Raw genomic sequence first — 17,393 nt, 5'->3', positions numbered from 1 at the left:
TTTGTCAAGATGCCCCTTAAATGTCACTATCGTCCCTGCTTCCACCAACTCCTCCGGTAGCGAGTTCCAGGCACCCACTACCCTCTGCGTAAAAAACTTGCCTCGTACATCTACTCTAAACCTTGCCCCTCTCACCTTAAACCTATGCCCCTAGTAATTGACCCCTCTACCCTGGGGAAAAGCCTCTGACTATCCACTCTGTCTATGCCCCTCAATTTTGTAGACCTCTATCAGGTCTCCCCTCAACCTCCTTCGTTCCAGTGAGAACAAACCAAGTTTATTCAACCGCTCCTCATAGCTAATGCCCTCCATACCAGGCAACATTCGGGTAAATCTCTTCTGCATTCGGGTCAATGGTCACCCGCTTGAGATGGAGTTGGACACTGGTGCAGCGGTCTCCGTGATCGCCCAGAGGACATTTGACCGCATCAAGCAGGGTATACAGACCCTTACATTAACCGACACACAGGCCAGGTTGGCCACCTACACGGGGGAATCATTGGACATTGCAGGAACTACAATGACCCCTGTTGTTTATGGACGCCAGGACGGTCGTTTCCCACTTATCGTGGTGCGCGGCCATGGGCCCAGCCTGTTGGGACGGGACTGCTGGTTGCACCATTTGCGGCTGCAATGGCAGCACATCCTCCAAACAGTTTCTGGAGGGTTGACTGAGGTGCTAGGACGATACCCAGAGGTATTCCAGCCTGGTCTGGGGAAAATAAAAGGGGCCGTAGCCCGTATCCAAGTTGAACCAAGAGCCACGCTGCGCTGTTTCCGGGCGCGCCCGGTGCCTTACGCCTTGCTCAAGAAGGTAGAAGCGGAGCTCACTCGTTTGGAGACATTGGGTATTGTCCTCTGCCTGCGCTATTTTTCAACGTGTCATGGAGGGCATTTTGAGAGGTTTACCATGTGTTGCTGTCGACTTAGTGGGCAGCACGGTAGCATTGTGGATAGCACAATTGCTTGACAGCTCCAGGGTCCCAGGTTCGATTCCGGCTTGGGTCACTGTCTGTGCGGAGTCTGCACATCCTCCCCGTGTGTGCGTGGGTTTCTTCCGGGTGCTTCGGTTTCCTCCCAAAGTCCAAAGATGTGCAGGTTAGGTGGATTGGCCATGATAAATTGCCCTTAGTGTCCAAAATTGCCCTTAGTGTTGGGTGGGGTTACTGGGTTATGGGGATAGGGTGTAGGTGTTGAACATGGGTAGGGTGCTCTTTCCAAGAGCTGGTGCAGACTCGATGGGCCAAATGGCCTCCTTCTGCACTGTAAATTTTATGATAGAAGCGCATTGAGCTGATAAATTCTATGATATCGTTTTGCCTACAGGGATGTCGGAGCAGGAACATTTGGAAAATTTGGAGGCTGTCGTTAGACGCTTTTCGGAGGCTGGAGTCCGTTTACGTCGCACAAAGTGCGTCTTTCAGGCGAAGGAAGTAGTCTACCTGTGTTATCAGGTGGACCACGAAGGTTTGCACCCCGTCGCAGAGAAGGTGCGTGCAATTCAGCAGGCCCCCGCCCCGACTGACACTTCGCATCTTCGTTCTTTTCTCGGCCTCGTAAACTATTACGAAAAGTTCCTCCCCAATCTGGCAACTTTGCTGGCCCTGTTGCACCTTCTGCTAAAGAAGAATCACATCTGGGTTTGGGGTCAGCCGCAAGAAACCGCTTTCCGGCGGGTAAAACAACAATTGTCGCCGTCTGGGTTACTAACCCACTATGATCCTGGAAAGCCTTTGCTCATCACATGTGATGCATCCCCGTATGGTATTGGGGCCGTCCTGTCCCACAAGATGGAGAACGGGGCCAAGCAGCCGATAGCTTTCGCCTCCCGCACATTGACTACAGCGGAAAAAAAGTACGCGCAGATCGAGAAGAAGGGCCTTGCGGTAGTCTTTGTGGTGAAACGTTTCCACCAGTACATGTATGGCCGCCACTTCACTATCGTGACTGATCAAAAGCCTCTGCTGGGACCCTTCCAAGAGGATAAGCCAATACCGCCCATTGCTTCCGCACGGATCCAGCGCTGGGCTTTGTTGCTCGCTGCCCACAAGTATTCTCTGGGGCACAAACCAGGAACGCAGATGGCGAATGCCGACGCACTGAGCCGATTGCCTTTATCGACTGGCCCCATGTCGACCCCCATGATCGGTGAGGTGGTTGCAACCCTAAATTTTATGGACACCTTGCCTGTCACGGCATCACAGATCCGTGAGTGGACCCAGACGGAGCCAGTCCTGTCAAAGGTTCGGCACATAGTCCTGTATGGTGGGCAGCATAGACAGCTCCCAGGCGAGTTGCGGGCATTTTCCTCCAAGCTGTCAGAATTTAGCTTGGAATTCCTCTTGTGGGGGATGCGTGTGATTGTCCCGGAAAAAGGCCAGGAGCTGATACTGAGAGACTTGCACAATGGGAATCCAGGTGTGACCAAAATGAAAATGTTGGCCCGGAGTTATGTTTGGTGGCCAGGCCTCGACGCCGACATTGAGAAGGTGGCCCAAAACGGCTCCATTTGCCAGGAGCATCAGAAGCTTCTGCCGGCTGCACCCCTACATCACTGGGAATGGCCAGGGCGGCCTTGGGCACGCTTGCATGCGGATTTCACCGGCCCTTTTCAAGGATCCATGTTCCTTCTATTAATCGATGCCCAGTCTAAATGGCTAGAGGTGCATAAGATGCAGGGGACAACGTCCTGCACAACAATCGAGAAGGTGCGTTTGTCTTTCAGTACGCATGGCCTCCCAGAGGTGCTGGTCACGGACAACGGCACTCCCTTCACAAGTTGGGAGTTTGCGAGGGTCATGAAGATGAACGGCATACGCCATAACCGCACTGCCCCATTCCACCCGGCTTCAAATGGGTTGGCGGAGCGCGCAGTGCAGACTTTCAAACGAGGCCTAAAGAAGCAGTCTTCTGGGTCGATGGACACGAGACTGGCTCGTTTTTTGTTTTCATATAGGACCACCCCATATGCGGTGACTGGGGTATCTCCAGCAGAACTCCTAATGGGCCGGAGACTTCGCACCCGCCTTAGCATGGTTTTCCCGGACATTGGCGCAAAAGTACGCGGCACACAAGAACGGCGGGGACAGGGATTTTCTCGGCATCGGCCGATTCGGCAGTTTGTGCCCGGTGACCCAGTGTTCGTTCGGAATTTTGCTGGTGGTGCCCAGTGGGTCCCTGGCGTAATCTTTCGTCAAATGAGCCCTATCTCTTACCAGGTGCAAGCCCAGGGTCGTCTCATGCGCAAGCATGTAGACTACGTTCGGTCCAGAAGACCATCCTTTCCAAAGATTCCCCGATCCCGGAGCTCATTTCTACAGCCACAGAGACCAGACACATTGGAAAGTATCCCTCACAATCTTTCTCTGGTGCCGCACTCAAAGCCTGCGCAGGTCGTTACAGAACCACGCGGAGATAGAGACGCCAAGATGACTGAGGCAGCAGACTCCGACTCCGAGATGGAGACACAGGACACCTCAGAGGGGGAATCCTGGGGCCCACGGGCCGTGGATGTACAACCGTTACGCCGTTCATCACGGAACCGCCGTTCTCCATCTCGTTACACGCTGCCCGATCCAGTGCCTCGTGCAAACGGTGTCCGGCCTGCAGCAAAAAGAGTCTGACGCCCTCCTTCGCCAGGTCTTCCAGGGCCTCTTTCCTCTTCTGCTGGAACTTGTTGTTCAAGAACTCCACCAGCTGCTCTGTCGACCATTGGGTGGACAGTGAGCCCCCCCTTGCCCTCTGCCATCTTTACCTGTGGTGCACCAGGAAAACTCTCCTGCTCCAACTGTTCGCAGCCCTGAACTTCTACGCCTCGGGATTTTTCCAGGGCCTGAGCAGGGATCTGTGTGGTATCTCTGGCAACAGTCCACAGTTAGCCGCACGGGTGGGGGCAGGTCTGGGGAGCGTGGTTGGGGGATTGGGGTTGAGGTTGGGGGAGAGAGCATTTCAGCAAGGGATTTGGGGAGGGGGTAGCATGAGCAGGCGGGGAAGGTGCCATGTACATGCTTATGGGGGGTAGACAGGTGTCAATTCACCCATGCAGTCTGGTGAAGGTTATTGACGTTTTGCCGTCCTGGTTGCCGGTCCTCCTGGTCACACTTCCCGAGCTGACGGCCACTGCCACTTAATCCCAGGCAGCACTGGCTGCACTGTGGCTCAATCGTGGGGCCGATCGTCTAGGCGCCGTGACTGCGAGCTGAACGGGGTTGGCTGTGCAAGTGCTGCTCTACCTTGTTAGCAAGGGGCTGGCGAGCGCGGTCCGGTGAATTGGCTGGCGAGCCTTCATTTGCGGCGTGAAGCCCTTGGGGCCTCCTTAGGTGCACCAATTAACGTTGTATTGCGGTGACAGTCTCGCCAGGCCGAGCATCGGGAAGCTCGCGGCAGTTCCCGCTCGCTACCATGCTTAGAAACGTTTTGGAAGAATCGCACCTCATGTCTTCACAGGTACAGTATAACAATCTCATTTGCAAAGCCAATTCATTCTGCGTCATTTCTGAGGCTGTGCTGGGCGGCACGGTGGCACAGTGGGTTCGCCCTGCTGCCTCACGGCACCGAGGTCCCAGGTTCGATCCCGGCTCTGGGTCACTGTCCGTGTGGAGTTTGCACATTCTCCCCGTGTTTGCGTGGGTTTCGCCCCCACAACCCAAAGGTGTGCAGGGTAGGTGGATTGGCCACGCTAAATTGCCCCTTAATTGGAAAAAATGAATTGGGTACTCTAAATTTTTTTTTTAATTTTAAAATAATTTCTGAGGCTGCGCTGAGCTCCAGGCAAACTATAAGCAAGCAATGAAGCAAGACCTTGTTCCTATTGATTCACCAATGTTACAGAGCAAGTTGCTGTTTATGTAAATTGTTTGTGTGTTAGCGGCCCGCAGTGTGAATTAGGAGTCCTATTGGCTAGTTTAGGGTGACTGTTAATTAGACGTCAGAACTACAAGACTTAGAAAAGTTGACAAACCAAAAAATATACAACCAAAATACTGCTTTGTAGGAAAGCCACTCACCAAGGCCACTGTTTCAAAGTGACTGGAGTGCTGTGTAGAGCTCACAGCTATTCTACTGTTGGGCAGCTGAGTGAATTCAGCAGATAGTAAAACCTGGGTGTTCACATCTTGGTTTTGGGTTACGTCTGTAGCATTGATGCCAGTTCTCTGATGTCAAATTAAACATTGGTGGCTTGGAGGATGAAGGATATCTATGGGTGATAGCAGACCCAGAACTCACTTTATCTAAGCAGTCAGCAATAAACAAAGCAACTAGAATTTGGGTAAAAACAGGAAGTTCTATAACTACTCAGCAGGTCTGGTAGTATTTGGTAGGGAGATGAGGTGGTGTAGTGTTAATGTTGCTGGTTTAATAATCAAGAGGCTAATGCTGTGGGGCCATGGGTTCAAATCCCACCACGTCAGCTGGTGGAATTTATATTCAATTAATATAATCTGGAAGAAACTTAAAGCTCAGTCTCAGATATGAAAATATGCTAATGAGTCCATGGGCTTTCAGCCAAACCTACATAATGAAGCTTAGCTGAGGGCTCAGACATTCATGAAGCTTGTTGAAAGCCTTTATTAAGGCTCTCTGATCTCTGCTGTCAATCTCACAATGCTTGTTTATACAAGTTAAATGGTTTCAAGGGTTCGTTGTTTTGGTATTAATACTTTAAATCAGGGGTCAGCAACCTTTCAAGAAGTGGTGTGCCAAGTCTTCAGTACTCCCTCTAAGTTAAGTTCTCACCCGTCAGTAATAACATTAATAGAGTCTCTGTACATAATTACCCCCCCCCCCCCCAACCTTCGCCAAAAATTCCTCTAACCTTGCCTTCAACCTCCCCTCCCCAACTCCCCCAACCTTTCTTCTCCTTCCCACCCCCTTCCCCAAGATCCCCATCTCTTTCCCCACCTCCTCTGAAATCACAACACCCCACCTCCAACACTCCTCCCATTACACACACAGCATCCAGTTGGTTCTAAAATTTCTGGGATTTCACCAACCATTTTTCAACCGAGACTTAACATAGAACAAAGAACGTAGAAAATACAGCACAGAACAGGCCCTTCGGCCCACGATGTTGTGCCGAACCTTTGTCCTAGATTAATCATAGATTATCATTGAATTTACAGTGCAGAAGGAGGCCATTCGGCCTCCTGAGTCTGCACCGGCTCTTGGAAAGAGCACCCCACCCAAACTCAACACCTCCACCCAACACCAAGGGCAATTTTGGACACTAAGGGCAATTTATCATTGGCCAATCCACCTACCCTGCACATCTTTGGACTGTGGGAGGAAACCGGAGCACCCGGAGGAAACCCACGCAGACACGGGGAGGACGTGCAGACTCCGCACAGACAGTGACCCAAGCAGGAATCGAACCTGGGACCCTGGGGCTGTGAAGCAATTGTGCTATCCACAATGCTACCGTGCTGCCCTTAAGAACAAATAAATCTACACTATATCATCTTACCGTAATCCATGTACCTATCCAATAGCTGCTTGAAGGTCCCTAATGTTTCCGACTCAACCACCTCCACAGGCAGTGCATTCCATGCCCCCACTACTCTCTGGGTAAAGAACCTACCTCTGATATCCCTCCTATATCTTCCACCTTTCACCTTAAATTTATGTCCCCTTGTAATGGTTTGTTCCACCCGGGGAAAAAGTCTCTGACTGTCTACTCTATCTATTCCCCTGATCATCTTATAAACCTCTATCAAGTCGCCCCTCATCCTTCTCCGTTCTAATGAGAAAAGGCCTAGCACCCTCAACCTTTCCTCGTAAGACCTACTCTCCATTCCAGGTAACATCCTGGTAAATCTCCTTTGCACCTTTTCCAAAGCTTCCACATCCTTCCTAAAATGAGGTGACCAGAACTGTACACAGTACTCCAAATGTGGCCTTACCAAAGTTTTGTACAGCTGCATCATCACCTCACGGCTCTTAAATTCAATCCCTCTGTTAATGAACGCGAGCACACCATAGGCCTTCTTCACAGCTCTATCCACTTGAGTGGCAACTTTCAAAGATGTATGAACATAGACCCCAAGATCTTTCTGCTCCTCCACATTGCCAAGAACTCTACCGTTAACCCTGTATTCCGCATTCATATTTGTCCTTCCAAAATGGACAACCTCACACTTTTCAGGGTTAAACTCCATCTGTCACTTCTCAGCCCAGCTCTGCATCCTATCTCTGTCTCTTTGCAGCCGACAACAGCCCTCCTTACTATCCACAACTCCACCAATCTTCGTATCGTCTGCAAATTTACTGACCCACCCTTCAACTCCCTCATCCAAGTCATTAATGAAAATCACACACAGCAGAGGACCCAGAACTGATCCCTGCGGTACGCCACTGGTAACTGGGATCCAGGCTGAATATTTGCCATCCACCACCACTCTCTGACTTCTATTGGTTAGCCAGTTTGTTATCCAACTGGCCAAATTTCCCACTATCCCATGCCTCCTTACTTTCTGCAGGAGCCTACCATGGGGAACCTTATCAAATGCCTTACTAAAATACATGTACACTACATCCACTGCTTTACCTTCATCCACATGCTTGGTCACCTCCTCAAAGAATTCAATAAGATTTGTAAGGCAAGACCTACCCCTCACAAATCCGTGCTGACTATCCCTAATCAAGCAGTGTCTTTCCAGATGCTCAGAAATCCTATCCTTCAGTACCCTTTCCATTACTTTGCCTACCACCAAAGTAAGACTAACTGGCCTGTAATTCCCAGGGTTATCCCTAGTCCCTTTTTTGAACAGGGGCACGACATTTGCCACTCTCCAATCCCCTGGTACCACCCCTGTTGACAGTGAGGACGAAAAGATCATTGCCAACGGCTCTGCAATTTCATCTCTTGCTTCCCATAGAATCCTCGGATATATCCCGTCAGGCCCGGGGGACTTGTCTATCCTCAAGTTTTTCAAAATGCCCAACACATCTTCCTTCCTAACAAGTATTTCCTCGAGCTTACCAGTCTGTTTCACACTGTCCTCTCCAACAATATCGCCCCTCTCATTTGTAAATACAGAAGAAAAGTACTCGTTCAAGACCTCTCCTATCTCTTCAGACTCAATACACAATCTCCCGCTACTGTCCTTGATCGGACCTACCCTCGCTCTAGTCATTCTCATGTTTCTCACATATGTGTAAAAGGCCTTGGGGTTTTCCTTGATCCTACCCGCCAAAGATTGTGCCTTGCTGACCTTTGGGGAGCTCTGGCTTTCATGCAGGCTATTTCCAATGACAAATCGGTACCACACTACACCCTGAAGGTCGGAAACAGGGCAGCAACTCAATGAATTTAAAAAAAAAAAAAAATTTTATTGAGGTTTTCACAAAATATCAACAACAGAAGGAACCCAATAGAATTAAATACCGAACAAAATAAAACAACTCCCGTGCCCCCCTCCCCCTATACATAAATAATAAATTAACACCCCGAATTAACACAAAGCAAACATAGCAAATATATACACCCCCTCAGATCCCCCAGGGTAAATAAACAGAAATAAAATAGAACACCCCCCCCCCCCCACCCCCCCCGGGTTGCTGCTGCCATTGACCAATGTCTACCGTTCTGCCAGGAAGTCCAAGAACGGTTGCCACCGCCTGAAGAACCCTTGTACCGATCACTTAAGGCAAATTTCACCCTCTCCAATTTAATGAATTCTGCCATATCGTTGACCCAGGATTCCACGCTGGGGGCCTTGCATCTTTCCACTGAAGAAGAATCCTTCGCCAGGCTACCAGGGACGCAAAGGCCAGAATTCCGCTCCTCTTTCGCCTCCTGCACTCCCGGTTCCCCTGCAACCCCAAATATTGTGAGCCCCCAGCCAGGTTTGACCGTGGATCCTACCACCCTCGACACCGTCCTCGCTACGCCCTTCCAAAATTCCTCCAGCGCTGGAAATCACATATGGGTGTGATTTGCTGGGCTCCCTGAGCACCTAACACACCTGTCCTCACCCCCAAAGAACTGGCTCATCCTTGTCCCGGTCATGTGTGCCCTGTGCAGCACCTTAAACTGTATGAGGCTGAGCCTCGTGCACGAAGAGGAAGAGCTCACCCTCCCTAGGGCATCTGCCCACGTCCCCTCCTCGATCTCCTCTCCCAACTCCTCCTCCCACTTACCTTTCACTCCACCACCGAGGCCTCCTCCTCCTCCTCCTGCATCACCTGGTAAGTTTCCGAGATCTTCCCCTCTCCCCCCGAGAGCACCCTGTCCTGTACTGTGTGGGGCAGCAGCCGCTGGAATTCCACCACTTACCACCTGGCAAATGCCCTTACCTGTAAATATCTAAAGGTGTTCCCCGGGGGGAGCCCGTACTTCTCCTCCAGTTCACCCAGGCTCGCGAACTTCCCGTCCACAAACAGGTCCCCCAACCTTCTTATCCCTGCCCTGTGCCACCCCGAAAACCCTCCATCTATTCTCCCTGGGACAAACCGGAGTTCCCCCATATTGGGGTCCACACCGAGGCCCCAACTTCCCCCCTGTGCCGCCTCCACTGCCCCCAGATTTTGAGGGTAGCCGCCACTACCGGGCTCGTGGTATACCTCATTGGAGGGAGTGGCAGCAGCGCCGTTGCCAGCGCCTCCAGACTCGTACCTTCACAAGACGCCGTCTCCAGCCTCTTCCATGTAGCCCCTCCCCCTCCATCACCCACTTGCACACCATCGCCGAATTGGCGGCCCAGTAGTACCCACAGAGGTTGGGCAGTGCCAGCCCCCCCCATCCCTACTCCGCTCCAGGAACACCCTTCTCACCCTCGGAGTCCCTCGCGCCCACACAAACCCCGTTATGCTCCTGTTGACCCGCCTAAAGAAGGCCTTCGAGATAAAAATGGGGAGGCACTGGAACAGGAACAAAAACCTTGGGAGCACGTCATCTTAACTGACTGCACCCTACCCGCCGGGGCAGCGGCAACCCGTCCGACGTCTTGAACTCCTCCTCCATTTGCTCCACCAGCCTCGTGAAATTAAGTCGATGCAGGGCCCCCGAACTCATGGCCACCTGGACCCCCAAATACCTGAAGCTCCTCTCCGCCCTTTTTAGTGGGAGCTCGCCAATCCCCCTCTCCTGGTCCCCTGGGTGAACCACGAACAACTCGCTCTTCCCCATGTTGCGCTTGTACCCTGAGAAATCCCCGAACTCCCTGAGGATCCTCATTACCTCCGGCATTCCCCCCATCGGGTCCGCCACATATAGCAGCAAGTAGTCCGCATAGAGCGACACCCTATGCTCCTCCCACCCCCCACCAACCTCCTCCAGTTCCTCGACTCCCTCAGTGGCATAGCCAGGGGTTCAATCGCCAGTGCTAAGAGCAGGGGGGACAGAGGACACCCCTGCCTCGTCCCTCGATGCAACTGAAAGTATTCAGACCTCCTCTTGTTCGTGGTCACACTTGCCATCGGGACCTCGTACAACAGCCTAACCCACCTGACAAACCCCTCCCCAAACACGAACCTCTTCAGAACCTCCCACAAGTACTCCCACTCTACCCTATCGAAGGCCTTCTCAGCGTCCATCGCCACCACTATCTCCGCCTCCCCCTCCCTCGCCGGCATCATAATAACGTTCAGGAGCCTCCGCACATTCGTGTTCAACTGCTCCGCTTCACGAACCCCGTCTGGTCTTCGTGGATCACCTGTGGCACACAATCCTTAATTCTCGTGGCTAAGACCTTCGCCAGCACCTTGGCATCTACGTTTAACAACGAAATTGGCCTGTAAGACCCACACTGCAGGGGATCCTTGTCCCGCTTCAGGATCAAGGAGATCAGTGCCCGGGACATCGACGGGGGCGAAGCCTCCCCCCTCCCTTGCCTCATTGAAGGTCCTAACTATCAACGGGCCCAACTGGTCCACATATTTCTTGTAGAATTCGACCGGGAAATCGTCCGGCCCCGGTGCCTTCCCTGCCTGCATGCTCCCTATCCCTTTGGCCAGTCCTCCAGCCCAATCGGGGCCCCCAATTCCACCACCAGTCCCTCCACCACCTTCGGAATCCTCAATTGGTTCAGAAAGCGGCCCATCCCTCCCTCCTCCAGTGGGGGCTCGGACTGATACAGTTCCTCATAAAAGTCCCTGAAGACCCCATTGATGCCAACCCCACTCCGCACCACACTCCCTCCCCTATCCTTAACTCCCCCGATCTCCCTCGCTGCGTCCCGCTTCGGAAGCTGATGCGCCAGCATCCGACTTGCCTTTTCCCCCATACTCATAAATCGCCCCCGGGACTTCCTCCATTGCGCCTCCGCCTGCCTGGAGATCAACAGGTCGAATTCGGCCTGGAGGCTACGCCTCTCCCTCAACAGTCCCTCCTCAGGCACCTCCACATACCTCCTGTCTACCCTCACCATCTCCCCCACCAGCCTCTCCCTCTCCCTCTGCTCTCTCCTCTCCTTGTGGGCCCTAATGGAGATCAGCTCTCCCCTAACCACCGCCTTCAGCGCCTCCCATACCATCCCCACTCGGACCTGCCCGTTATCGTTGGCCTCCAGGTATCTCTCTATGCTTCCTCAGACCCGCTCACTCACCTCCTCGTCCGCCAACAGCCCCACCTCCAAGTGCCACAACGGGCGCTGGTCCCTCTCCTCCCCCAGCTCTAGGTCTACCCAATGCGGGGCGTGGTCCAAAATGGCTATCGCCGAGTACTCGGTATCCTCTACACGCGCTATCAGCGCCCTACTCATAATAAAAAAGTCGATCCGGGAATAAGCCTTATGAACATGCGAGAAGAATGAAAATTCCCTAGCCCCCGGCCTTGCAAATCTCCAAGGGTCGACCCCTCCCATCTGGTCCATAAACCCCCTCAGCACTTTAGCCGCCGCCGGCTTCCTACCCATCCTAGAGCTGGAGCGATCCAGTGCCAGATCCAACACCGTGTTAAAGTCCCGTCCCCCCCATTATCAGGCCCCCCACTTCCAAGTCCCGGATCCGACCCAACATGCACCGCAAAAAACCCGCATCATCCCAGTTCGGGGCATACACGTTGACCAGCACCACCCTCTCCCCTTGCAGCTTACCACTTACCATTACGTACCTGCCGCCATTGTCTGTCACAATGCTCGACGCCTCGAACGACACCCTCTTTCCCACCAAGATTACCAGCCCCCCGATTTTTGACACCCAGCCCCGAATGAAACACCTGACCTACCCACCCCTTCCTCAATCTTACCTGGTCTGCCACCTTCAGGTGTGTCTCCTGGAGCATGACCACATCCGCCTTCTGCCCCTTCAGGTGCGCGAACACCCGGGCCCGCTTGACCGGCCCATTCAGTCCTCTTACATTCCAGGTTATCAGCCGGATCAGGGGGCTACCCGCCCCCTCCCCTGCCGACTAGCCATAACCCCTCCTCGGCCAGCCACGCGCCCGCACCCCACGGCAGCAGACCCCTGTCCCAACCCCCTCTACTCGCTCTAGCTCCCCCTTGACCATACCAGCAGCAACACGGTTTCCCCCCCCCCCCCCCCACCCCTCCCAGCTAGGACCCCTCCTAGCTGCTTTGCTTCCCCCCATTGCACTCCCGCAAGTCAGCTGACTTCTGCTGACCCCGGCCACTTCCGCCTCTCCTTCGACTCCTCCCATTGTGGGACATACCCTCCTCCTCCATTACCCATCAGCAGGCTCTCCGCCTCCCCCTTCCATTCCAAGCGCGGGAAACAACGCTCACTTCCCGGCCCCGGCCCCGCTCCCTCCAGCCTTCAGCGCGGGAAAAAGCCCGCGCTTTCCACCTGCCTGGCCCCGCCACCTCTGCCGCAGCTCCTTTTACAGGTCCAGTCCCCTCACCCCCGACTCGGGCCTCCCCCTCTCCCGCAGGGCCCCATCCCCCCTACCGGCCATCCACCCCTACTCCATTTACTTACACCCCTCCAAGAGCCCACCCGACAGACCCAACCAAAACAGTGCCCAACCCACCCTAACCACCCTCATCGAACCAAACAGAAACAGGAGTAAAGAACCCGCCCTCAAAATGTAACACCCCAACAGCAATCCCTGACCACCCATCCCGACCCTCAGTTTGTGTCCAGCTTCTCGGCCTGAACAAAGGCCCACGCCTCCTCTGGAGACTCAAAATAATGGTGCCGGTCCTTGTAGGTAACCCACAGTCGCGCCGGCTGCAGCATGCCAAACTTCACTCCCTTCCTGTGCAGCACCGCCTTCGCCCAGTTGTATCCGGCCCTCTTCTTCGCCACCTCCGCACTCCAGTCCTGGTATATCCAAACCTCCGCGTTCTCCCACCTGCTGCTCCTCTCCTTCTTGGCCCACCTGAGCACACACTCCCGATCAGCGAACCAATGAAACCGCACCAGCACCGCCCGCGGAGGCTCGTTAGCCTTGGGCCTCCTCGCCAGCACTCTATGGGCCCCTTCCAGCTCCAGGGGCCCCTGGAAGGACCCCACTCCCATCAGCGAGTTTAACATGGTGACCACATAGGCCCCCACGTCCGACCCCTCCAGCCCCTCCGGGAGGCCCAGAATCCGCAAATTCTTCCGCCTCGACCGATTTGCCATCTCCTCGAACCGTTCCTGCCATTTCTTGTGGAGCGCCTCGTGCGCCTCCACCTTTACCGCTTGGCCTAAGATCTTGTCCTCGTTGTCGGAGATCTTTTGTCAGACCTCGCGGATCGCCACGCCCTGGGCCGTCTGGGTCTCCAGCAGCTTGTCGATAGAAGCCTTCATCGGCTCCAAGAGGTCCGCTTTGATCGCTCTGAAGCAGCGCTGGATAGCCTCCTGCTGCTCCTGCTCCCACTGCATCCATGCTGCCTGGTCCCCGCCCGCCGCCATCTTGCTCTTCTTCCCTCGCACCTTCTTTGGGTTCACCACCACCTTTTTAGTCTCCCTGCTCCTGGTCCAAGCCATACACTGTCGGGGGAATGTTGCAATCTTCTTCCCACACCGGGAAATGTCAGAAAAATGCTGTTGGGGGCCCTGAAAAGAGCACAAAAGTCCGTTCCAAGCGGGAGCTGCCGAACGTGCGACTTAGCTCTGCATAGCCGCACCCGGAAGCCAACTCAATGAAATTGATACTAACAGAACGGTTTGAAAAAGATCTGGGGTTGGATTCTCCGTTTCAGTGGCGAAGTGCCGGCTTGAACAGAGAATTCGCGGGACATTTACGACCAGGAAATCGGTGCCGACCCCTTACCAATTCCAGGACCGGTGAGGAGCTAGCAGCGGTGCCGCTGAAACCCCCAGCTCCCGCCCCAAAAACGATAATTACAATATCGGCTCCAGGCAACCAAAGATCCAGCCCCAGGAGCGGGATTCTCCATCCCGCTGCACCCATTTTCTGGTGCGGCCTGCCCCCGCCGGCAGCGGGATTCTCTGTCCCGGCAGCCGGCCAATGGGGCTTCCCACTGTGGACGTCCCCACGTCGTTGGGAAATCTGCAGACGTGAGTGCGCTGCCGGTCGAAAAGGAAGATCCCACTGGCGAAGAATCCAGCCCCAGAACGCTCTGATTCTAATTTCTTTAAGCTGGTCTGCCAGGTCTGCAGTTCTGGCTGCTCAGGCTGGATAATTATCTTGTGTGCCCCCTTTGGCATGCGTGCCATAGGTTGCTGACTCCTGCTTTAAAGAATCTGGATGATTGACACTTTTATTATTAACTGAGAATGAAATTACTTTTTTCTCAACAGTGGAGAATGTTATGAATTGCTTCTATAGGATTCATTGGTTCTGGACATTGTACAATGTGTCAATGGGCATGGAAGTGCCATAGCTTGGCATAAGGGGCATGAAGCAACATAGGGGGTTGGATGGAAGGGCAGATTGTGGCATGGAGTTATGAGGGGAAATGGGGTTGCATGGATGGGATATGGGGAGTGTTTGGTGTGTGAGGGACTGTGAAAGATGAGGGCTGGAGGGTCTTTATCTTTTTTATTTTAAATAGGGCCAAGTCCCACAGCACTGGGGTGGGTGGGTGTTTTAAATATCCCACCTCCTCACTTGGCAGTCTCTGTGGCTGCCTCCAGATTTCTACCCGTGTCAGCTGGCCCAATCCAGTCCCAATCTCAAAAAGAGATACCCCGTTATATTACATCCCTTATAGGTTGGCACGATGCTTAGAATAAAGAAGCAACCACAAAACAATACTTTAAAATATACCAGAGCAGCAGGGCAAGAGGTGACAGAATTGAACTTGTGAAGAGGAAGAGCAGTACAAGTTGAGTGAGTGGGCAAATGAATGGCAGATGCAGTATAATTTGGATAAATGTGAGATTATCCACTTTGGTAGCAAAAACAGGAAGGTAGATTATTAACTGAATGGCCATAAATTAGGAGAGGGGAATGTGTAATGAGACCTGCGTGTCCTCCTACACCACGGAAGGTATGCATGCAGGTACAGCAGGTGGTAAAGAAGGCAAATGGTACGTTGGTCTTCTTCAGCCAAACCTTTCTTGTGAGATTGTGCAAAAGGACAGCCCCGTCCTTCAGAAGACTGGTGACTTACAAGTTAGCCGTACTCCAGAATGACATTGGGCCATTAAGTCAAATTGTGCAAATACACATTCACATTTTAGTTCCATTGAAGTCAAATGTTGTCAAAATTGTGGGCGGCTTGGTCGCACAGTGGTTAGCATTGTTGCTTCATAGCTCTAGGGTCCCAGGTTCGAGTCCCGGCTTGGGTCGCTGTCTGTGCGGAGTCTGCACGTTCTCCCCATGTCTGCGTGGGTTTCCTCCGGGTGCACCGGTTTCCTCCCACAGTCCAAAGATGTGCAGGTTAGGTGGATTGGCCATGATAAATTGCCGGAGGAAACCCACGTAGACACGGGGAGAAAGTGCAAACTTCACACAGACAGTCGCCCGAGACCGGAATTGCACCCGGGTCCCTGGATCTGTGAGGCAGCAGTGCTAACCACTGTGCCGCCATGCCGCTCATGGTTATTACTGAGGCATGAGGGCAGCATAGTGGCACAATGGTTAGCACAGCTGCCTCACGGCGCCGAGTTCCCAGTTTCGATCCTGGCTCTGGGTCACTGTCCGTGTGGAGTTTGCACATTCTCCCGTGTTTGCCTGGGTTTCGCCCCCACAACCCAAAGATGTGCAGGGTAGGTGGATTGGCCACCCTAAATTGCCCCTTAATTGGAAAAAATGAATTGAGTACTCTAAATTTTTTTTTTAATTACTCAGGCACGAACTGATAGACAAACTATAAAACTGACCCGCTTTCCAGGACTTCAGGGGTCAGGGTATAAGGATGATGTTGCAATTAAAGGAATCCAATTGCACCTTGGACAGGAGGAATGTGCAACATTCTCTTCCAGTAACAGATAAGAGAAAATGGCTGCCTTGATAAGCTGAGCTCAGAGCCACGAGTGAGGCAGCTTTTCAGTGCAATGCTGCAAAATCACAGAGTACAACCCGTTGACACACACATCCGCCTGACCCCAAGTACTGATAACTAGTCGACATACACATTTTTCTGACCACGCTGACCAAGTAACTGATATATTCATCCTCCTGACTCACTGACTGAAGAGCGATAGCCAATCTTCTGACCATTTAGTACTGAAATGTGTATAATTTTCCTTTTCGAACTTTTCTTACAAAGGGTAACCACTGGGGTTCCATGGTGTAATGGTGAGCACTCTGGACTCTGAATCCAGTGATCCGAGTTCAAATCTCGGTGGAACCTTTCCTCACAGGGTTAAATCGCTGGCTTTGAAAGCAGACCAGGCCATCAGCACGGTTCAATTCCCGTACCAGCCTCCCCGAACAGGCGCCGAAATGTGGCGACTAGAGGCTTTTCACAGTAACTTCATTTGAAGCCTACTTGTGACAATAAGCGATTTTCATTTCATTTCATTTCATTTTATTTCACTGCTTTGACACTCACTGTTGCACAACTGACTGAAAAGCTTGATGGCCCATAGCTGAGGTTAGAAATGCTAACTTCCTCTGGACAATTCCACTGGGAACCATCCAGCAAAGTGATTTCCATTACTAACTGTGGATGGTCTGCCAGTTTTACACTCATAGTTACTCTGAAAAAGTTAGAAGAAATGAAACCACCTAACTTCAGTGTGACTATTTGAAAGACCCAGACTGGTCCCCACACATGACACCACCTACACATCCGGCCCACAAGAGACACGACTCTTCCACATCACCCCCTGCTCTTCCTCCCCAACCACCCGAACTGGCTGGGTGGCCACGCCCTCCCTCGATCCAACACATCCGACAATCTGACCCACTGACCTGAACTGGCTGGATGGCCACACCCAGCCTGCTGACTCAACACACTGCCCAACTTGACCCACCGATCTGAACTGGCTGGGTAGCCAGCAACACCCCCCCAACCCAACACAACCCCCAACCAGGCACCCCCCTGACCTAACCCCCCCTCCCCCCCCCCCTGCCCAACCTGACCCACCGACCCGAA

At 53.0% G+C, this 17,393-nt stretch overlaps 1 non-coding gene across 1 annotated transcript; it reads left to right on the top strand.

The window, feature by feature from the left end:
- The first annotated feature begins 16,574 nt into the window (after nt 1–16,574).
- On the top strand, nt 16,575–16,646 carry trnaq-cug (transfer RNA glutamine (anticodon CUG)). Its single transcript has one exon. It is a non-coding gene; the product is annotated as a tRNA-Gln (tRNA).
- Nucleotides 16,647–17,393: the final 747 nt, after the last annotated feature.

The sequence above is a fragment of the Scyliorhinus torazame genome, chromosome 10 (genome assembly GCF_047496885.1).
Source record: "Scyliorhinus torazame isolate Kashiwa2021f chromosome 10, sScyTor2.1, whole genome shotgun sequence".
NCBI classification, from domain to species: domain Eukaryota; kingdom Metazoa; phylum Chordata; class Chondrichthyes; order Carcharhiniformes; family Scyliorhinidae; genus Scyliorhinus; species Scyliorhinus torazame.
The sequence above is the reverse complement of the archived record's forward strand: the minus strand, read 5'-3'. Positions and strand labels throughout refer to the sequence as shown.